Here is a 24528-nt window from a genome sequence, read left to right as displayed (position 1 = left end):
TGGACAGCAGCTCTGCCCAACATTTTTCTTCTCTATTTTTTCTTTTCTTTTTTCTTATTTAAAAAAATCCTCATATCTAGGGGACACAACCATAGCATTTGATCAGTGTAAAAAACCTTGAAATTATCTGATTTTGTTTTTGAACGTCTGTTTTGAATGTGGCCTTTGGGAGCCAAGGACACACATCACACAGGGACCTTCCATGAGAGGAGCCACATCTGTTTGATTCAATTTGGCCTTTTGTTTGTAAGAATCTAAATAACATTCTAAGAAAATAAGTTTTTCAAAAGTAATGATTTCTTATTTGTCAACTAAGGGACATAACTAGCATTTTCTTGTGGGCAGAAATGCATATGAACAAGAAGCACTAACTTAATGCTACCCTGGAAATCACAGAGCTTGAGGCTTGGTTACCATGGAGATACTACCCGCCTCTCGCCTGCGGCACATTTGTGACAATGAAGATGAACTGTTGCTTTTGTACTTTGGTCCTTGGGTAGACTCTATCACAGAGAGCCAATGCTCTTGAATTTACACAGAAAATCCATATGAGGATAAAGCATTCCCTTGCTGGGCATTATCCTCAGAGATTCTGGTTTACTTAGTTTCTGGGCCCAGAACACTGAAATATTTTCTAAAGCTTTCCAGGTGACAATAAAGTCCATTCAGGGTTATAACTTTCTGACTTAATGTGAGATAGGTACTTAATGGCAAGCAATTGTTCCAAAGCCTTTTCTTTTAAATCAGTCCCCAAACTAATTTTTAAAATAAGGCAGGGAAATTCAGATTTGGGGAAGATGGAGTAGACATACTTTTTTTCTATTTCTCCAGCTGAGTACAACTGAAAACTCCAGACAGTGTACATCAACAAACATGGAAAGACTTTGAAGAAAGCACAGCTAGTGAGCATTAGCACCAAGGGAAGACACAGTGATGAGTTCCCTGGGTTGTTTTTTTGTTTTCTTGTCTCATAAATTCAAGACTGGGACATAGAGAAGCCAGCATTCAAGAAACAAAAATAGGCATAGAAACAAAAAGCCCCAGATAAAGCCTGCTCTCTCCAACCAAAGGACCAGGAAAGGGGTAGCTTAGCAGGACTGAAAACTCTTAGATGATAATTATTCTACTATGAACACCACAGAAAATACTGCAGCCCTACACCCACCTTCTCCAGCAAAGGCCTAGACTTCCACCCTTGCTGGGCTATAATGATGTGCCCCACACCAGAGCAGGGAATATCACAGAAGGTTGAGTGGAGGTTTTTATCTCTGCCAAACAGTAAGGGATTCCCCTATAGTGGAAGTATAGGCCATGGGAGAACCAGAACTTCCACTATTACCTGATGGTACCAAGATGGCTCCTCCTCCTCACTGACATGGTGTTAAAGAAGGCTGCCTGGGAAGTCAAAATATTCACTATCAATCCATGGTGATGGGGCCGTGCACCTCTACAGTCAGTGGAAGCTGTATGTGAAGTGATAATGAGGCACCTTTTCTACTTCCCGCCCAGCGGAGACTTGGCAGGAAGACTGGACTCCTAGTCTTATCCCCTACATGCCTCTCTTTCCTCACCATTTATCATGGCAACAGAAGCCAAGTGGAAAACCTGTATTTCCAGCCCCACCAGGCAGCATTGAGAAGGTACTGCTATCCCCATTGAAGTGGTATCAGAGAAGATCTACTAAAACACACTTTAAATAAGAACCAGAGTCTTACAACATAATACCCAAAATATTCATAGTTCATTGAAAGTTATCTCATGAAAAGAACCAGGAAGAAGTAAACGTAAACAGGAAAAAAAAAAATCAGACACAAACATTGGGATAACATAGCTGTTAGCACTATCTGATGAGGACTGTAAAACAGCCAACATGAAAATGTTTCAAAAAGCAATGAAAAATATGCTTGAAACCAATGATAATATTAAAAGCCTCAGGAAAAAAATAGAAGATATAAAGAAAAACATAGAAAAATTTTAGACATAAAATTCAATATGACAAAGTTTTTTTTTTTTTTAATTGGATGGGATTGATGGCAGAATGGAGAGAACAGAGGAAAGAGTTAGTGTGCTTGAGCATACAGCAATAGAAAATACCCAGTTTGAGTGAAAGAGAAAAAATAGACTGGAAAAAAACTAGCAGAGCCTCAGGAACATGTGAGACTACAACTAAATCTCTAACACTCATGTCACTGGAGCTTCAGAAACAGAGGAGAAGGGGGAGTGGAGGTGAAAAGTATTTTTTTTTAAAGGCTATATTTTCCCAATTTTGGCAAAAGAAAAACATCCATAGACTTAGGAAGCTAAGTGAATCCCAAAAATAATAAATAAATGTAAAAATCCACACCAGGACACATTATAATCAAACTCCTGAAAACTAAAGAAAATCTTAAAAGCAAAATCATACAATGATTCATTTTTCACTAAATGAAAGCAGCCTTTCAATCAAAAAACATGGATGCCACAAGAAAGCAGTACTTTGTTCAAGTGTTGAAATCAAATGATTGTCAATTCAGGATTTAATACCCAGCAAAACATACTGTACCTCAGGAATTAAGATGAAGTCAAGATATTTTTAGATGAAGGAATGTGTCACCAGCATAGTTTTTCAAAAATAATGACTAAAATAATTTATCTAAGAAGAAAGGAAATTGTAAAAGAATAAGTCACAGAAAATTTGGAGAGAAGGAATAATACAGTAAAAATAAAACATGAGAAATGTAAAATGTTCAGGTATTACACAAGAAGGAAGAAAAAAATGGAAAAATAAAAGACAGAATAAACAGAAAAATAAAATGTTAGACTTAAACTGTAACACAATCATTATATAAAACATTAATAATTTTATTAAATTGTATTACATATAAATGGTCTAACTACATTAATTCAGAGACAAAGTTTAGAAGCATCGATTAAAAATATGACATAACTATATGCTATCTATAAGATATTACCTCTAATATAAGAATACATGTAGGTCAAAAGTAAAAAAAAAAAATGGAAAAAGATATGCCATGCAAACAAAAATGAAAAGAAACTGTGAGTGGATAAATTAATATAATAAAGTAGACCTCAGAGCAAAGAAAATTATAAGGACAGAGGAATATTATATAATGATAAAAGAATCAATTCATCAAGAAGACATAGCAATTCTAAATGTGTATGCACCAGCAACAGAGTTGAAAAATGTATAAAGCAAACACCAGTAGAATTAGAAGTAGAAAAATACAAATGCGCAATCATTGTTGAAGACTTCAACACTCTTTTCTCAACAATTGATAGAGCAACTAGACCAAAAATCAGCAATTATACAGAAGAATTTAACATCATTCATCAAACGGATCTAATCAACATTTATAGGACATTCTACCCCAAAACAGTAGAATACACCTTATTTTCAAATGCCCATGAAACATACACTAAGAAACCATAATATAGGTCATAATACAAGCCTTAATAAATTCAAAAGAGATAAAATCCTACAGAGGGTGTTCTGTAACCACAACAGAATCAAACTAGAAATTAACAACAGAAAGAAAGAAAAATCTCCAAACATTGGGAAACTAAAGAACACTTTTGTTTTTGTTTTTGAAACAAAGAGTAGCTCTGTCTCCCAGATTGGAGTATAGTGGCAGGATCACAGCTCACTGTAGCCTCAAACTCCCTAGCTCAAGAGATCCTCCCACCTCAGCCTCCTGAGCAGCTGAGACTAGAGGTGCATGCCACTATGCCCAGCTAATTTTCTTTTATTTTTAATTTTGTGTTTTGAGGTGGAGTTTCACTCTTGTTGTCCAGAGTGCAATGGTGCAATCTTGGCTCACCACAACCTCTGCCTCCCAGGTTCAAGAGATTCTCCTGCCTCAGCCTCCCAAGTAGCTGGGATTACAGGCATGCGCCACCATGCCCAGCTAATTTTGTATTTTTAGTAGAGATGAGGTTTCTCTGTGTTGGTCAGCCTGGTCTCGAACTCCCAACCTCTGGTGATCTGCCCACCTCGGCCTCCCAGAGTGCTGGGATTACAGGCGAAAGTCACTGCACCCAGCCTCTTTTTTATTATTTTTTTTATAGAGACAGGGTTTTGCTATGCTGCCAGGCTAGTCTTGAACTCTCCTGGGTTCAAACATTCCTTCCACCTCAGCCTCCAAAAGTGTTGAGATTACAGGCATGAGTTACCGAAGCCTGGCCAGAACATATTGCTATATAATTTACAGATGATAAAGAAAGATGCAAAAGAAATTTAAAAACACATTTAACTGAAGGAAAGTAAAAATATAACATATTCGAACTAGTGGGAAACAGCTAAGGCAGTGCTGAGATTTATACTACTAAATCTTATACCAGAAAAGAATAAAAGTCTCTTCAGTTATCTAATTTCCCACTTCAAGAAACAGGAAAAAGAATAAAATAAACCTAAAACAAGCATAAGAAAGAAACAATAAAGATAAAAGAAATCAATGCAATCTCAGAGAAGCAATAAATGAATTCAGTGAAACAAAAAAACTTATTTTTAACAGATTAATACAATTGATAACCCTCTAGCAAGGCTGACAATGAAACATATAGAGAAGACACAAATTAACAATATCAGGAATGAAACAGCAGAAATCATTGTAGACCCTGAAGACACTTGGAGGATAACAAAAGAATGCTATGAACAACTCTACCTACGTAAATTTAACAACTTAGAAGAAATGTTCTAATTCTTTAAAAAAAAAAAAAAAAACTACTATAACTCAAGGTATAGGAAATAATTTGAATTGCCCTATAACTAGTATGAAATCTAAATTCATAATTTTAAATTTCTTCTCTCAAAAAGAAAGGTCCAGATTCTAATAGTTTCACTAGAGAATTTTACTGAATATTTAAGAATGAACCCACATCCTACACAATCTCTTCCAGAAAATAGAAGAGAGAACACTACCCAACCCATCACTATGAAGCCAGAAATACCTTTATACTAAACCAAAGACAGTACCATAAAGGAATAGCACACACCAATCCCCCTCATGGATATAGAGGCAAAAAAATAGCTGAAAGAATGTAGCAACATACAAAGGGAATTACATACCATAAATAAGTGGGATTTATTCCAGGTATTCAAGAGAGGTTTATTAGTCAAAAATCGATCATGAAGCAGAATGCCTAGAGGCGCGTCAGAGCCCAGAGGAGTTAATGATTTCACCAGAAGCCCTGAAATTTTAGGACAAACCCAGATGGTCCAAGCATCTAATCACTAACAAATTTTCAACTTGTTAAATGAAGGGGTTAAACTGGGTTATCATTAGGTTCCCCGCCAACATGCATTTTGGGTTATCTGTGTGATTGTCATTAGAGACTTCACAAATATGCATCTTCTCCACCCTCTTCCCAGCAGATGACAGGGCTGAACCTTTTCTCCCCTTTTAAAAGTGGATGTGGCCTGTAACTTGCTGTGGCCATTGATATGTGAATGGACAAGGAATATTTTACTGTAGATTACAAGCTTTCAGAACCAATTCATGACTTGCCCCATTTCCTTTTACACACTGTGGCAACTGTGAAAACATGCACTGAGTTGAAGCTTTCGTCAGCGTGAACCTTGAATAACTATGAATGGCGGAGGATCCCTGCCATCCCATCTTGGAAAACTAGTATGAGTTAGAAATTAACTTAGTTATCTTTAGCCACTGATGTTTTTAGGATTATTTGTTACTTTAGTAAAACAGTTCATTCTGACTGATACCTTATAATCCACCTTCTGAAACTTAAAATATTTAGTGCTGACTGAGAGGGATTTGGGATAATATATGATGATAATTATGATTTTGAGAGGGTAAATATTTTATTTATTAAAAACTTAAATAGGTTTTTAATGTGTGGCAACTATAAAAATGTATTTATGACTTCACTTGGTGACTGAGATTTATAGATTTCAGTGTGTTCCTAAATTTTCTGACTCTGAGGCTGAGAACTGACAATATTACCTTCTTTTGGAAATATGTCTCTAAAATGACAGCAGACAAAGCTGTAGTGAGAGCTAATTTTGCAACTCAGTGGTCAGTGAATTAGACTTCAAGGAGAGACTTCAAGGAGGAGAAGGTTCACAGAAATATAATAAAGTCAATTTTCCCCTTTGGGATTATCTTATTAGGTTTAGCATTCTATACTTGAGATTTGTTATAGCCAATGCTTATGGCAATGAATGAGTTAGATTATATTCAATGGGATAATATGCAAAAAAAATTACATGAAGAATTAAAATATCAAGATTATTTAGCACAGCATTTCGCTAATGGAAATACATGACTAATAAAAATAATTATCACATAACAGAGAGATCTATCTAAGGCTCTTTAAGCCCAGAGATACAACATATCCACCAAGAGATGGAAATAATCTAAGAGAAAAAAAAGAGACACTATTTCTAAACAGTTACTAAAAGTTTCTGAAATTGTAGGAATCTAACTGGGAAGAAACTTGAACTTTTTGTAAATGGAGAATCAAAGCCTCCCTAAGCATATCTCCTGGCTACTGTCATCCTGGCTTGACTTGAATCAAAATCACAAGTGTTCTGTGTCTAGGCAAGTCTTTGATCAAAGCTCTACCTAGTGTTCTTGTCATTTCTGGTATGATTTCTTATATTTTTGCCTCTGGTTCATGCGTCATAAAGCAGGACATTGAAACGCTAATAAGTCTTTGGCTGAACTTCAGAATCACAGCAGTGACAGCAGCAAACATACCCTGCTTTTGTTCTCTTTCTTGTGCTGAAGATACTAAAATATTCTTATCTGCCAGAGCCAAATCAGAATTCTAACTTGCCTCATAGCTGGAACTGCATCTTTCTTTTTTATTATTCTTAACAGTGTGTACTTGTATTGAAGAATTACATGATAAAATAGATGGAAAAACACTCTTTGGTATTCTGAGAAAGATTCAGGAGTGAAAGCAATAGTCACTGAGGATGTAAAGTTTGAAGTAATAGTGGACAAGATAGGAAACATGAACACGATTAGGAGATATTGGTAAGATCTTGAAGGTTGAAGTGCAAATACAGTTTCTTGCGCAAGGACAGCTGGATGTAGAGTCTCAATCCTTTAGTGGAAGGCTGAGATAACCACTTTCGGGTTGTTGTTCAATCATTAATATCTTGGCAAAAACCCAAATGGAATGTCTGCAGAAAAGTCTGGTGAAGGCTATTTCCAACATTTGTTACAGATGTCCAGACATGTCTTGATTTTGGTATGTAGTTCTTCTGTCCATACAAGCCACGTGTTGAAAACATGTTGGGTCTTGATGCTCATCCAGACCCTCTATGTGCTAGGATTTAGGATAGAAAAATCAGCAAGGCATGGCTCTTACTTATAGCTTACTACTAAGAAACAAAACAGTTTACCATTAAAAGCAAATTACTTATAGTTTGCCATTAAAAGCAAATTCCTTCTCTCTTTTGATAGCTTAGCAGAGTTCAGCATGCAAGAGATTTCTCAACAAAAGAACAGGCTATCAGACACTGTTCACCCTTCCTGAAAAAGCCACTTCTCAAACTAGGCATTGTCTACTAGTAATAGTCAAACAAGTGTTCCCTGTTTTCAACCGTATAAATTTGAAGAGTATCAAAGGGATGGAGGTGTTGTATACTGGCAGGCTGGCCCACCACAGGCTATGAAGACTAAGATGTGGGATGGTGAGAGCCCATGGATGTGCTGTATTCGTTTTCAGCTCCTACGGTCTTCCCCAGTAAATCCCGTGTTCTAGCATTACTATGTGCTAGTGGTGTCTGACAGTAATCCCTATGTAAACTCAGGAGGGACACAGAGAAGTAAATAACCAACGCAGGGGGTGTTAAGGTAAAGAAAAAGCAATATTCTCCTTTTATTGCACAATGAGAACAAAACACTGATTTCATCTGCAATCTATGAGATGATTTCATGGAAGTTATGGTCATTAGGCTGAGCCCTGAAGGACAAGTAGAACTGGATAGAGGCAGAGAGAAGACATTGGGGTTGACAACAGGGGTGTGAGAAGGGTGCTGTGTGCTTGGTTGGTACTACGGTCTGAATGTGTCCCCCTAATATAACCTATGTTAAAACTTAATCTCCAATGTCATAATATTAACAGATGGGATCTTTAGGAGGTGATTAAGTCATGAGGGTGGAGCCCAAGTGAATGGGATTAGTGACCTCATAAAAGAGGTACAAAGGAACTATTTATCCCTTCTATCTCTTTTGCCATGTGAGAAGCCCTAGAGAGCACCATCTGTGAGGAATGGGTCTTCACCAGACATCAAATCTGCCAGTGCTTTTATCTTGGACTTCCCAACCCCTCTGGAACAGTTAAAAATAAATTTCTATCTTTTGTAAATTACCCAGTCTAGGGCATTTTATTATAGCTGCACAAACAGACTAATACAGGTAGTGAGAAACCCGGTGGAGCTGGGATGTACATGTTTTTAGTAGACTGGCTCTTTGCAGAGAGCAAAGGGCACAGGAAATAAAACCTGCATTGGTTTTTCCCACAGTCCTCCTGGGAACACTCGTGTCAACAGCACAGTTATCAATAGGGAATCCAGAACAGCTGAAATGCATCTGAGATCTCTTGGAATATTTTTTCACTTCATAATGGTTTTCCACCTCTCCTTTAAAGCATTGCTTCCTTTAAAGGGGGCAGCCTTGAGCTTCTAAATATTGCAAGCACTCTGTTAAACATATATTTACCTCAATGCACACACTTTAACCATTTTCATAATTTTGTTTAGTAATCAATGATATTAGATCCCACTTCTCTTATAACCATTGGCTTTGTAAAGCTTAGGGTTTGAATTTGTTGATAAAGTATGTCTACAGTCATTAGCATCAAGGGAGAAAGATTAGTTTCCTTTAGAATTTCTAAGAAAACACCTGTGTTCAGACACTACATAAAATACATCATTTCTCTAGGACATTGCATACTACAAAATTGTAAAGTAAGTCTTATTGATGTCACTGTTAGCAGTATAAATACAAGAAAAAATGTGAAAAGTTATCCAATTACTTCATCATAGCTTTTTCTCAAAAATGCACATATGGTTAACATGTTAGAATTTTAAATTTCAAGAAGAATTCTAGAAGTCAGGTGTTGACAGCTGTAGGTCTGAAAATAAAAATCTTAAAGACTGAGGTCAGGTCAATAATATAAATTTTATAGGAGAACACAATTTGAAATATTTTAATTTCTGCAGATAGAGCATGACTTGGTTAGAAAAAGTAGGGGCAGGCTTATCACATTAAATTAAAAATGGGTGTAATGTTCTTTGCCACACTCATTTCAACTGCTTTAATTTTTTAAATACACAGCTGACTTTGACCTTCCCAAATATCCATTCTCAGAAGTTGGGGTAACTAGTTTTTCCAAATGGGCACTGGTAGGGCAAGGGGTAAGCATTATAATTTTTACCACAAATTTCTGTAAACAATTTTCAACCTAGAATTCTACATACAGCTTTAACATGACGATGAAACAAAGACATTTTAGGGCTGGGTGTGGTGGCTTACAGCTGTCATCACAGCACTTTGGGAGGCCAAGGCAGGTGGATCACGAGGTCAGAAGATCAAGATCATCCTGGCTAACACGGATGAAACCCCGTCTCTACTAAAAATACAAAAATTAGTCAGGCGTGGTGGCGGGCACCTGTAGTCCCAGCTACTCGGGAGTCTGAGGCAGGAGAATGACGTGAGCCCGGGAGGCGGAGCTTGCAGTGAGCCGAGATCGCGCCACTGCACTCCAGCCTGGGCGACAGAGCAAGACTCCGTCTCGAAAAAATTAAAAAAAAATAAAATTATATACAGCGAAAGCAAAAAAAGCAACGCATTGCCAACAACCTGTATCAAAGAAGTTGAAGAAATTTCTTCAGTTTGAAGGATAATAACACTTTATGGAAATTTCCATCTATATGAAGGAAGGTAGAATCATGGAAATAGTAGTTACATAAGTAAATGTATCAGAATTTGAAACATTTATTTTAAAGCTCAATAATCTATTCTTAAACTTTTTAAGTTTTAGAGGTTTCTTTGATTCATAGAAACCTTTTGGAATCCGCAGAGGTTCACAAAGAGCTTTTGTTTATATAAGTTATAGCTGCTAGTACATTTAACATATTAGGAATGAAAACAGAGAAATATATATTAAGGATAACAAGAATTTCATATATGTTTTAAAAATCTTTGAACATAAATATAACTGTCTTTTTAAAAAAAATACTAGCAAAAAGAGTGACACTGTATATCTTTGCAAATTTCTTTAATGTCTGACTTACAGGAGGACAGTTAGAGTCTCCTGTTTTTGCATTCAATCTGTTATAATACCATATGTTATGTAACCTCTGAAAAATGCAAATATATGGTCTGATAGCTTGAAAGTAAAAATGTAAATAAGGTATTCTGAAATAGTTTCAACCTCATAAACAACGGAAAAGAGTTTTAGGGGTTTTAGGGATTTCAAGTATCATAATATTAAAAAAAAATTTTAGATAAAAATAAAGAAACAACAACAATAATAATATACTTTGGAGTTTAAAGCATATGTAGAAGGACAAAAAGCACATAGAATGGGAAGGAAGAAATTGAAGTACAATTTTGCAAGGTCATTACACTCTGCCAAAGCATTATAATACAATTTAAAAGTTAACCACCATAAGTCAAAAGTATATATTAAAACTCTAAGACAGTCATACTAAAAAGAGTAAAAAATGAAGAGAGTTATAGCTAATAAACCAAGAGGGAAGATAAAAATGGAATAACCAAAAGTTAATTACTTGATCCCCAAAAAGGTAAAAAAAAAAAAAAAAGTGAAAAAATAACAATAAACAGGGTACACAGAAAATAAATGGCAAGAAGAAAGGTTAAACCCCAAAACAGTAGAAATTGCGTTAAATAAAAATTATGTTAAAAGTCCAGTTTAAAATATACACAGTACATCAGAATTTTTGTAAAAAGCAAGGTATTAAAACAATATTCTGAGTATAAGAGATAAGTGTTATACAAAAACATGGCAAAAGTATACCAAAAAAAGATGTATATACCATTGTAAATACTAACTATAACAAATTCCAAAAGATATACTGAAATTAAATAACATTTTCAAGACAACTCTAAAAGATATTTAAGTAATGATAAAAGTTAATAAATCAAGAAGATTAAATGCTATATATTTGTATATGTATATCTATTGCAGAGCTTTCACATACATGAAGAATAAACTATGTCAAATAAAAGTAAAAAGATACAAGTCTACAACGGTAGTGGTAGATTTTAACAGTTTATCTCCTGTCAGATTGAAAACATTTGAATAATCCAGTAACACTATCAACTAAAGTGACCTAATTTACTTTTATGAAACACTTTTACCCCAAAAGAACAGAATATGCATTTAAGGGCAAGAGTGACTATAACATCGTTTTCAATAAATTTGAAAGATTGAAATTACATAGTATATGCTCTGTGACCAAACAACACCTAAATTAGGATTCACCAAAACTATCTGAAAATTTTCCCAAATATCTGCTAATTGAACAACAGAATTCCAAATTTCACATGAGTCAAAAAATAAATCACAAGGAACATTAGAAATGTTTTAATAAATTAAAAATAAATTAATACATATTAACCATATGCAATGCAGCTGGAGCAGAATTTAGAAGAAAATAATATCTTTATCCCCTAATATGAATAAAAATAAAAGATTTAAATCACTGACCTAAGTTTATATCCTAAGAATCTAAAAGAAGAACAAGTAAAATGTGACATAAGTAGAAGGAAGAAAATTATAAATATGAGAGCAGAAAAAAATAGAAAACAAGCAATAAAGAACAATAAATAAGTCCTGATTGGCATGTAGGCAGCTTGCAGGTCATTACCCCATTCCAACAAGCAAAAACCTAAACAAATGGAAAAATCACCAACTCTTCTTAGATCTGTCTTAGAAGTAAGGTAACAGGGCAAGTGCTGCCCCTAATATTGTAGAGGCAGAAAGATGAATACAGAGAATCAAAACTTTCCAGATCAGAAGCTCATTAGCAGAAATCTCTACAGGAGCTGGTACTGGCTTAGAAATACCCAAACTATAATTAACAAATTGATGGAGATTTAGAATGGGCAAGGCTGAGACGTGGAAACAGTCATAGGGGCCTCCCACATTTTTATGAGTTTTATCTCCAAGACCTCTGCCATGGTTCTCACCATGAAAATCAGAGAAAAATCCCCTCCTGCTTCAGGCAGGGCAAAAAGCAAAGGAACCATTGTGCCATGATGCAGGGCATTCTTTTCCATTTAACAAGGCCAGCCTTCAAAAGAAACTATTGTAGGCACAGCCTCATCTATTGTAGTTTTATCAGAGACTGACTGGCCTGGGGAAAGGTAAATACCAAACTCTACCTCCTTGTAGCCATCCTGTACCCTCTAAGGAAGAAAAAAAAAAACCAAAAAACTCTGAACAGCACTGTTGAAGTTCATAGCCGAGGGGCATAGGCTCACTAAAAGACTGGGAACTAATGATGAAACTGTAAAAAGATTTCCCCATATTTTACCATTATATTATTCAAAACCTATTTGCCACAGTTCCATTTACACAGTCTATTATGTCTGCTTTTACATGAAACACTACAAGGCATACTGAAAGAGAGGGGGAAAAAACACTGTTTGAAGAGGCAGAACAAGCATCAGAACCAGAACCAGAACCAGATACAAAATGAATAGTGGAATTGTCAGATGATGAATTTAAAGCAACTGTGATTAATATTCTGAGGTCTTCTAATGGGTAAAGCAGACAGCAAAACAGAAGGGCAATGTAAGCAAGGAGATGAAAATACTAAGAAAGAATCATAAAGAAAGGCTAGAGATGAGAAACACTATAACAGAAATAAAGAATACCTTTCATGTGCCCACTGGTAGACTGGATACAGCTAAGAAAATCATCTCTTAGCTTTATGATATGATAATAAAGCCTACAAAACTGAAAATCAAAGAGAAAAAAAAAAGACTGAATAAAATGGGCCAAAATAAAATTCCAGAAAGAAAAGAAAGGAAGGAATGGAAGAAATAGTTGATACATTAATGCCTAAGAATTTCCTCCAAATTAATGTCTGAGACCAAGCCACAATCCAGGAAGCTCAAAAAACACCAAGCACGATAAATAAATAAAAAAACCTGTACATCTAAGTACATCATATTCAAACTGAAAACATTAGTGTCTTAGTCTGTTCTCACGTTGCTAATAAAGACATACCTGAGACTGGATAATTTATAAAGGAAAGAGGTTTAACTGACTCACAGTTCAGCATGACTTGGGAGGCATCAGGAAACATAATCACAGCAAAAGGGGAAGCAAAGACATCCTTTTTCACATGGCAGCAGGAAGGAGAAGTGCCGAGCAAAAGGGGGAAGGCCCCTTAAAAAACCATCAGATCTTGTGAGAACTCATCATCAGGAGAACAGCATGAGGGTAACTGTCCCCATAATTCAATTACCTCCCACTGGGCCCCTCCCATGACACGTGGAAATTATGGGAACTACAATTCAAAATGAGATTTGGGTGGGGACACAGCCAAATCATATCAATTAGATAGAGAAAATTGAAAGACACTAGAAGGAAAAAAATCACCTTATATATAGAGAAGCAAAAGTAAAAATTGCATTTGATTTCTCAGAAACCATGCAAACAGCATGACGGTGTAGTAAAATATTTAAAATGTTGAAAAAAAACTCATCAAGCTACAATTTTGTGCCTTGAGCAATTATCCTTCAAAAACAAAGGAGTCAAAATTTTTATCTTTTTATATCATGTATTCCTTAACAACATATCATAGCTTTATTTTTTAATGTTTTGACTTTTAGCCTCCATACTAAAGGCATGAATGATTTACACACCACCACTACAGTACAAAAGTATTCTAAACTTAACTATATATTTAACTCTACCAGTGAGTTTCATATTTTGTTATGTTCTTAAGATATCCTTTTGTTTTCACTTGAACAACTCTCTTAAACTTTTTAGGTAAAGCAGGTCTAATGGTGATGAATTCCCTCAGCTTTTGCTTTTTAGGGAAAGACAGTGTTGCTCCCTCATTTCTGAATAAAAACTTGGCTGAGTATAGCATTCTTGGCTATCAGGTTTTTTTTGTGTTTCCTTTCAGCACTTTGAATATATCCTTAAATTCTCCTCTGGCCTGCAAGGTTTGCTGAGAAATCCACTGATAATCTCATAGGAATTCACTTATATGTGACATGTTTTTGTTTCTTCTTGCTGTTATTAAAACATTCTCTTTGCCTTTGACTTTTTACAACTTGATTATAATGTGATTAAATCTGTTTGGGAAACTTTGAGCTTTACGAATGTGAATTTTATATCTCTCTCAAGACTTGCAAAGTTTTTAACAATTGTTTTATTAGATAAGTTTTCTGTTTCTTTATCTGTCTCTTCTCCTAGAACTCCCATACTATAAACAAGTGTTCACTTAATGGTGTCCTGTAAGTCCATTAGGCTTTCTTCACTCTTTTTCATTTTTTTTTTATTTTATTTTACCCTATGACTGAATGATTTCAAAGGACCTGTTTTCAAGTTTACAGATTCTTCTGCTTGAGCTAGGCTACTGTCGAAGCTTTCTGTTGAATTTTTATTTAATTTTTTATATAATTAATTCTTTTTTGTTATTAATTCATTTCTTTAGCTTCAGGATTTCTGTTTTATGGTACCTATCTCTTTGTTAAATTTCTCATTAACATCATGAATTTTCTGATGTCATTGAATTGTACATCTGTATTCTCTTGTATCTCACTGACTTTCCTTAAGCATATTATTTTGAATTCCTTTTCAGACAATTTATAAGTTTCTGTTTCAGGGGGTTGGTTACTAAGAGAATTCTATTTCATTGGTGGTGTCATATTTTCTTTTTTAAAAACCGCATTTTTAAAAATATATACTTATTCATTTATTTACTTATTTTTGTAGAAATGGGGCCTTGCTATGTTGCCCAGCCTGATCTCAAACTCCTGGCATCAACTGATCTTCTTACCTTGGCCTCCCAAAGTGTTGAGATCACAGGCATGCACCACCATGCCCTAGTCAGTTTTCTTGACATTTCGTATTGTTTTCTCCCTCTCTGGTGATATCTAAATACATGAACGATGGATCCCAAATAAATACACTAACAGTATGCCTCAAGGAACTAGAAAAAGAAGAATAAATAAACATAAGTTGGCAGAAAGGAGGAAATAATAAAGATCAGAACAGAAATAAATTAGTGAATAGAAAAAACAATAGGAATATTATTTTTTGAAAATATAAATAAAACTGATAAATCCTCAGCTAGACTAAGACAAAGAGAAAAAATACTCAGATAAATAAGATAGAAATGGAAACATTGCAACAGATGCCTCAAAAATAAAAAGGATTATAAGGGACTGTTATGAACAATTCTATGCCAACAAGATAAATAACATTGAGAAAATTAATAAAACCCTATAAAAATACCACTTACCAAAAAAATCAGGAAGAAATAGGAAGCCTGAAATGATAAATAATAAACAAAGAGACTAAAGAAACAATCAAAAACTTCCCTAGATCAGATGGCTTCATGCTAAATTCTACGAAATATTCAAAGAATAATTAATACCAATACTCCTACTTCCAAAAAATAGAGCTACAGGAAATACTTTCAAAAGCACTTTATAATGCCAACATCACTTGGATACCTAAGCCAAAAACATCCCAGGCAAAGAAAACTATAGTCCAATATATCTGATGAACATTGACGCAAAATTTCTCAATGAAATGTTAGTAAACCAAACTCAACAACACATCAAAAGATTATACATCATGACCAAGTGGGATTTGTCTCTGGGATGAAAGGCTGATTTAACATATGGAAATCAATAAATATGATACATCACATTAACAAAATGAGTAATAAAAACTACATGATCATCTCAATTGATGCAGAGAAAGCATTTGACAAAGTTCAACATCCTTTCTTGATAAAAACATTTTATTTCTATCTTCAATTTTTATCAGTAATTTACTAATTTTTATCAGTAATTTACTATAATTGCTGTTACAAATTTTCAAACAACCTTGTTCCCAAATTTTTGCAAACTTCTACTACAAATGTTCTATGTGAATTTTAATTTTTTGTTTAATTTTAAAATTATTATATATTTATCATGTTATTCTCTGTTTAAAATCTCCTCCAGACATAGGATACATCCCAAATGTTATATATAAGACACATGGCCTTTTATGACATGGCCTTATTTTATACATATTATTTTGTTTTTGTCCTTTTTTGCCCTGTCTTTCCTATGCAAGTCACAGAATGCTATTAGCCAGCTTCAAAACTTTTAAAAGTGTTGAAGTCATATAGACTATGTTATTTAATATTAAATTAAATTAGAAATAAGACTGATATCTAAAAAAATCCCAAATATTTGGAAATATTTTGAAATTAACAATACAGTTTAAAATAATCTACGGATTAAGAAAGAACAAAGGACATTGGAATATTTTGGATGAAATGAAAATGAAAACATGTCAGCATTTGTTGGATACAGCTAAAGCAATGCTTGCAAGAATCTTTATAGTACTAGAGCTTACATAAGAAATGGAGGCCAGACAAGGTAGCTCATGCCTATAATCCCAGGACTTTGGGAGGCCAAAGTGGGCAGATCACTTGAGGTCAGGGGTTCAAGACCAGCCTGACTAACATGGCAAAATCCCATCTCTACTAAAAATACAAAAATTAGCCGGGCATGGTGGTGTGCACCTGTAGTCCCAGCTACTCGGGAGGCTGAGGGTAGAATCTCTTGAACCTGGGAGGCAGAAGCTGTAGTGAGCCAAGATTGCGCCACTGCACTCCAGCCTGGGCAACAGAGTGAGACACTGTCTCAAAGAAAAGAAATGCAAAAGATATGAAATTAATTATCTACTACAAAAACCTAAAAGGAAAAAGTAAATTAACCAAAAATAATGTAGAAAGTAAAATAAAATCGAAATAAACATGATTAATCAATATAAAATAAACAAAAATCAAGGAAACCAAAGCTAATTCTTTGAAACAATTAATGAAATTAATAAGCCTTTAGTTAGAATGATTAAGAAAATAGGAGAAGACACAAATTACTAACATCAAGGATGAGAGACAGGACATCCTTACACATGCTACAAATATTAAAATAATAATAAGGGAATATTGTGTCAATGGAATTTTATGTCAATACATTCGACAATTTAGATGAAATGGAGAAATGTCTCAATACATTTCTGTATTAAGGTGACACAAGCAAAAATAGAAAATCTCAACAGTCTCTTTATTTCCTAAAGGATACAGATTTCTGCCCTGTCGGATCCACCACTCTCCTCCCACTTTCTCCAGTTAACCCTGCTGCCGCAGCTCAATTCACTAATCTCAGTTCTGAAAAAATACAGAATCATGTTCCCCAATGTAGCTATAGCAAAAAGCTACCAACCTGTCGTCATCCTTCTGAAAGTCCACACAAGAAGTTCAGACTCTTTAAAATAAAATGAAGACCTTTAGTTATCAGATAGGAATTGAAAGTAGTGATGCTGTATTATTTCCTAGATAAGCTCCCAAATCACCAAAAAATAAATAAATAAGGAACACCTGGTGTTTGTTTCTCATTATTTCTTTCACCCACACATAGGAATGTGTGTGTGTGTGTGTGTGTGTGTGTGTGTATATATAGGGATATATATACACACACACAGGGATATATACACACACATATATACATATATACGTATATATACACACATACATATATATTTAATGTTTATCTACCAGCATCTTTGCATCTTTTTCTCTATTTTTCTTCCTTAATAGATCCTAATTTTATTGGACATAATGCTCCCCAGGCATCCTAAGTAATTTATCAGAAGCTGATTCCACTTTCTTTCCTTCCCTCCTTCCTAGGTCCGTTTGCTCAGTTGGTATGCTCCAGACACCAATATGCTTCGAAATTTTATTTAAATATTAACTCAATACAATTCCTAATTTCAGGTATGGCCCCCAGTCATCTGAACAAATCAGATTTAGCTCATCCGTGTGGTTTATAACTGGCTGCAGAGTGGAGATGATAGTTTAGGCCAACGGGATATAAAGAGATTCGCCACTGGCTGCAGATGAAATTTCTCCTCATTCTCCTAAGAGAGTGTCCAGGAACAGTCATCTTCATGCCCAGGTATGAATGAGGAATCCCCTGCATCTTAGCAGCCCCCATCCTCAGGGAAGCAGCCCTGGGAAGACCTAGATTGTAGACCAGAAAGCCTAGAGGGGAGGCAGAAAATCTGGGTCCTTCACTAGTCCACTGAGCAATGAGACCCGTCAGCAAAGCCAGCAACACCTTGGGCCTCCAGGGCCTGAACCCTGGGCTTTCTTACTACTCAACACAGTTAGGGGTGGCTTCACACAACTGAAAATACCACACATATTTCACAGAAGAGAGAATCAGGTTGTTTATAATTCAGTAACAATGTACGTTCATAAAGAGAAGCACCCACTGAACTAAGTCCAGGAAGTTTATGTAAATAGGAGACCTGCTCAAGAGACCAGTTCACCTTTTAATTATAGACAAATTTGTTATTTCTCCTTTCTGTGATTTAGCCTTTCCTTGGTTTTAACACTCAAAATGGTAAGAAAAACTACTTCATGGAACTCAATGAATATGTAAACGACTGGCAATACCCACACGAAGTCCATTATAATTAAATTTATCATGCTCCTAGCTAAGTCTGATTCATTATGAGGAAGTCAGTTTTCAGATGGTTTTAAAGTAACACTAGAAGAAAATATTAGTCCCCGGTTCCTTCCTGTGCAGCACTATTAACAGTCAGCCAGTCGCAGTGATTTAAATAGCACTCCATTAGGAAGTTAAGCCAGAGGAATGCCCCTTCAGAAGTCAAAGAAAATGAAATAACTTGACACGTGCATAGCCCTCTTTTACACTGCATACCAGCTAAGTTCCTAGATGAATATGTTTACATTATAACATCACAATATGTTGATTCCTGTCTGGTCAGAGTTCCAAGGAACTTATTCTACAATCTTCCTTCCCAGAGTCACTGGTGAAAACTCATCTATGGAAGGGATGCTGGGTTATAAAGTTATTTCTGTGGGCCTGTTTGAAGAAATTAACTCAAGCATAGCAAACGAAATGCTCTCTCTTAGGACTTTATATCCTGAGCAAGTGACTTCAGATGATGGAACCAGAGGGTGACTGTATTATTCCTAGAGGAAATGACGATGTTGTGCTGACCAAAATCTTCCCATGGCATGACCTTTGGTCTGCTCACCACTGTCCAGCCTACCTTGATGCCTGTTCAGTTCTCAAGCACGGACTCTTTCAGTTTTTCCTTCAAGCACATGAGAGGGTTCCAGTAAATCCCATTTTGTATTAAGATGGCCAGAATCAAATTCCTCTGTTAGTAACCAGAACGTGATTTCCACTGACATTCAGGCTTCTCCCTTTCCTCACATTCTCAGAAAATAATTATCATCTTGCTGGCATTCCAGTACTTTCTTCTGTACTGTAATGGGAGCAAAGAGGAAGTAAGAGAAGTTTTACTGGTGTGTCCAAGGAGCATTATGGCAAGTAAAGTTGATCCTGGTACATACAACTGGGTAAGACAATTGTTTTGATCCCTGCCATTTCCACTATGCACCTGGTCTTGTGACATCTCACTTGAACAGTGCCCTAGGATGTTGTAGTGAGATTTGAACCCTATGGCTTTGAAGCCAGTCAGTCCTATTTTTAATTTCAACCTTTGTCCTTGATAGTTTTACATTCTTGACATCTCTAATTCCCATTTCTTAAAAATGTATATGTTACTGAGCTTGCTTATTGAAAAAATGAGAGATGCTGGAGGTAGCAATTGGGACATCTGTGTGCACCATAAATGGTACATATTATCATCATCACCAGAGTGCTCCTTCTTCTAATCTCTCCCACTCTGAGCTTGCTACACACTAATGCCAGAGGAACTAAAGTCATATTACTTTTCTGCAGAACAGTACAATGGCAGAAGCTCATATTTTGAAGCTGACAGGTCTGCTTTAAAATTTGGACCTGACAACTTCCAGCAGAGTGAAAATTCAAGCATCAATGGAGTTCAAAAGATTGTTTATTACCAATTAGCATACACTTAATATATTTCAGCTTCAACCACTTTTCTGCAAAAGGTATATAAACTTACCCTTCTCAAGAGTTGAAAGAGTGAAATTAGATGATATTCTTAACACCCAGCACCATGATTGACTCATAGTAAATGTGCAATTTCCATTCATTTTCTCCTTCTCTTCTTTTTCTTTTCTTTTTTCTCCTTCTAATTCTTAAAAAAATAAAATAAAATCCACTCAGTCCTCAAATTCCTGCTCAATTTGCATCTTAGTCAGTTCATGCTGCTATCACAAAGTGCCCAAGACTGTGTGGCTCATAAACAACAGAAATTTATTTCTCACAATTCCAGAGGCTGGAAGCCCAAGATCAGCATGCCAGCAGGGTCAGATTCTGATAAGAGCTCTCTTCTTGGCTGCCGACTGCTGATTTTGTATTGCTGTCTCACGTGGTGGAAAGAGTGAGCTGGCTCTCTGAGGTCTCTTTTATAGGGACACAAATACCATTCATGAGGGCTCCACTTTTTACATGGTTTGGATGTCTGTCCCCTGCAAATCTCATGTTGAAATGTGGTTCCCAATGTTGGACATGGGGCCTGGTGGGAGGTGAATAGATCATTGGGGTGGATGTCTCATGAATGGTTTAGCACCATCCCCTTGGTGACAAGTGAGTTCTCACTCAGTTCACGTGAGATCTGGTTGTTTAAAAGTCCCCTTCACTCTCTCTTGCTCCCTCTGGCCTCCCCCGGGCCATGTGATACACCAGCTCCTCTTTTGCCTTCTACCATGACTGTAAGCTCTCTGAGGCCCCCACCTGAAGCAGATGCCAGCACCATGCTTCCTGTACAGCCTGCAGAACTATGAGCCAACTAAATCTCTTTTCTTTACAAATGACCCAGCCTCAGGTATTTCTTTATTGTGATGCAAGAACCGAGTAATACAACTTTCATGGCTTCATCACCTCACAAAGGTTCCATCTTCTAAAATTATCACCGTGAGGGTTAGAATTTAACATATGAATTTGGGGGAGACACAAATGTTCAACCATAACTGCTTGGCTCCAGTTTAGCCTTCCACCTCACTTTGAAATTCCCTAGTAATGAGTCCGCCTGTCTCTCTGTAGCCATTTCTGTGCATCTTCCAATCTCTGTGCATTATGCCCCCCATCCTTGCCTCTGTCCTTGCTTCTCTCCCTCCCTAGAAGGCTTTGCCCCACCCTCAGCACCCAAGGATCTTGGCAGCCCAATTTGCAGCCTACGTCTTCACAAAGTCATCTCCCTGCTGCAGCCTCCATGAGGTCTGCCTTCACTGCCGAGCTCACTTTGTCTGTATGGCTCTTCCTCAAAGACTGTCTTGCCCTTACCTGCTGTCCCACAGTGAGGGCCAGCAATTCACTTTCAGGTGTCTGTTTTCTCACTGGCTGGACACTAGGCTTCTTGCAGGAGGGAAGGAGGCACAGTATCACACCCTCTCACACAGTGGCCACAGCAGCTTAGGGGCCCCTCTCTACCCACTGATGTTTTCACTCCTCATCTGTGCTCCAGTGGGAGACTGGATAAATTAATTCATCTTCTCTCTGATAGTTGGACAGAATGATCAATATTAAAGATGACATAAGGCCGGGCACGGTGGCTCAAGCCTGTAATCCCAGCACTTTGGGAGGCCAAGGCAGGCAGATCACAAGGTCAGGAGATCGAGACCATCCTGGATAACACGGTGAAACCCCATCTCTACTACAAATACAAAAAATTAGCTGAGTGTGGTGGCAGGTGCCTGTAGTCCCAGCCACTCAGGAGGCTAAGGCAGGAGAATGGCGTGGACCCGGGAGGTGGAGCTTGCAGTGAGCCAAGGTGGTACTACTGCACTCCAGCGTGGGCGACAGAGCAAGCCTCTGTCTCAAAAAAAAATAAAATAAAATAAAAAAATTAAAAAATGACATAATTGAAAAAGAAAAATTTTATAAATTTAGATATGTAATTTATGAATAAAAAAATGAACTTCTCAGATGAATATTATTAATCCTCATTCTTTTTATTATTTTCAGAACATAAATTATTGTACAAATGAACCAAAGAAAATGAATATTTTGGGCATCTTCTGGCTTTTCTAAATTTCAACAGATTTTTGAGGAACAGGTAGTGTTCTAAGTTCCTAAGTGGTGATTTCTGAGATTTGGACATTTTTATGGACTATTCATCACCTCGTGATTAGAGAGGTTGCAAGAGTTGTTGCTAGAACACGGTGAATCTCAGCTCTGAAACTTGCCAGGCATGGGATCCTGGCAAGGTAGGATCTCATCCCACCAGCCGTCTGGGAAGGAACCAGTTAGCACAATCTGGGATGCAAGATGAAAGTGGTGTGAGGGTGCTAACCCTTCCAATTCCAAACTCCAGGCTTGGGGCCAAGACTCTTGTTTAGGTGAGGGAGACTGGAAAAGGGGGTTTCTCTTTAGGCCTGTTAAGGCCCTCAGGGTTTTATTCTCTAAAGCCACTTCTAGGTACTTGATTAATCTGAACCAGCTGAGTGATGTCCAGCATCTGCAGTTCAGGCCAACTTGATGAGTAGTGGTTCACTGGAGAGGAAGGTTTTGATAAAATAATCTCTCAACAATAATCATCCGTAAGGACATTACCCCACATTGACACTATGCCAGTGTGGAAGAGCACTCCCATCAGAATGATGATAAATTATCAAGTTAACTTGCTACATCCTTTGGATGCTGACAAAAGATACACAACTCCTAGGTCAGAAACAAAGGACTTTATGACTCACAGTATTGGCAACAGCAGGATCACTACCACAGTCCCACTAGCACCTAAAGCCACAAATCCCACTGGGTGATGCAGAAGTCCAAGTGGAGCTGCATGGGCAATGGGGTGCACAATAGGAGAAAAACTTTGAGCTTATGAAACCTGCTACTTCTATGTAAGCTGAAACCAACCCCATCCTGTGTCACAGAAAGAACACTTTCAGCAAGGAAGTGTAGTAGTACATTCTTGGCTGCATATTTTCTTTCTTCAGTATTGCAAGTTGCATAAACAATCCTGAGAGGTGGTACAGGTGAAAGAATAGTCAAGACATTGAGATTTTGGACTACTCAGCAAGATATGTAGGAGTGAGAGAGGCTCATGGTGAGCTACCTCCAACACTGTCCACCAGGAAAATGCTACCTCCCCCACCATATGCCAAAACTTACCCATGGCCAAATCATTTTGTGGCCAAAACAAGGACAAGACTTTATTGCAGAAATTCTTTTTTTATTGTTGGAGACAAAAGAAATGGTCATTTGATGAATTTAAAACTGCAGGAAATGAAAAGCAAAATGGCCCCATTTAAAGATATTCACTGCAACTTTTGTCACAGTATAACTAAATTTATTCCAAATTTTGCAAAAGAATTATTGGAAAATTTATTGTTTAGTTACAATTATTATTCATATAGCATGAATTTATTAGCAGACAAGTCTGAAAAAAAAATATAATGACTTGTAAGAAACAAATTGAGAAGTCCTGGTTTAGTAAAATGTAATCACAGCCTGGACTGTCATGAGATACTGTGCCTCAAAACAGTTTATATATCAAAATTGACAAGCAATTGTTTTATCCACATATTGCTGTTATCAAATATTTATAATTGAATTATTGATGCCTTTCAGTTGCCTGTATTGAGGAACACATCTCATAACAAATGAAAAATTTAAAAACACAATTAGAAACTATGACATAAATGCTTTAACAGATTTTTTTAATACTGTAGTTTTATAGAGGTGATATTTACAGCTTAAAATAAATTCTGAATGTAATACAGTCAGATGTGTGACTTTGAAAATTGCATATGTAAATGTTAATTTAAAGTGTATGATATTAGTTATAGGAAGAGCACATACTGATATGTTAATAGCTACATAGCTGTGAAACAGTAAACATGAAATTCCTTCCCAGAGGTCTTGCAGAAATCTTGCTGACTCTGTCTGAGAGCACAGAACAGTACCCTTTTTATTTTAATAAAAAGGAGGCAGTAATACTATATGACACATGAGTACATAGAACATATCAGATATTGTTCTAAGGATTTTATAAATGTGGTAGATAGAATAATAGACCCCAAAGATACCTACATCCTACTCCCTGAAACCTGTCAATAGGTAATCATACATGACAAAAGAGACTTTGCAGATGTGATAAAGATAAGGATCTTAATGTAGATTATCCTGAATTATCAGGTAAGCCCAATGTAATTATACAGGTCCTTCCTTATAAGAAGAAGTCAGGTTGGACATCAGCAAGATGGGAAAATCAGACTTTCCAATGCTCTTTCCCCCACAGAAAAATCAATTTGAACAACTGTCCATGCACAAAAATACTTTCAAAGAGCTAATGAAACCAGGTGAGAGATTA

General features: G+C 36.4%; 2 long non-coding RNA genes across 7 annotated transcripts in view; one reads left to right on the top strand and one right to left on the bottom strand.

Moving 5' to 3' along the window:
- LOC116274870 overlaps positions 1 to 22241 on the top strand; it is a 41694-nt gene extending 19453 nt beyond the window's left edge. The window contains exon 3 of one of the 2 annotated variants that reach the window (XR_004183645.1): positions 22176 to 22241. This is a non-coding gene — a long non-coding RNA (uncharacterized LOC116274870). Of the gene's footprint in view, positions 1 to 18019; positions 18057 to 22175 lie in introns of those variants that run through there. The other variant, XR_004183644.1, reaches the window with a different exon arrangement.
- The window catches only part of LOC108586233, a 140621-nt gene that overhangs the window by 90175 nt on the left and 25918 nt on the right, over positions 1 to 24528 (bottom strand). The window contains exons 3-7 of one of the 5 annotated variants that reach the window (XR_004183640.1): positions 20212 to 20346; positions 19327 to 19545; positions 17469 to 17510; positions 15020 to 15172; positions 4082 to 7293 (exon numbers count right to left, since the gene is read on the bottom strand). This is a non-coding gene — a long non-coding RNA (uncharacterized LOC108586233). Of the gene's footprint in view, positions 1 to 4081; positions 7294 to 15019; positions 15173 to 17468; positions 17511 to 19326; positions 19546 to 20211; positions 20347 to 24528 lie in introns of those variants that run through there. The other 4 variants (XR_004183642.1, XR_004183641.1, XR_004183643.1 and 1 more) reach the window with 4 other exon arrangements.

Source organism: Papio anubis, chromosome 5 (assembly GCF_008728515.1).
Source record: "Papio anubis isolate 15944 chromosome 5, Panubis1.0, whole genome shotgun sequence".
Taxonomy (NCBI): Eukaryota; Metazoa; Chordata; class Mammalia; order Primates; family Cercopithecidae; genus Papio; species Papio anubis.
This window is presented reverse-complemented; position numbering and strand designations above follow the sequence as displayed.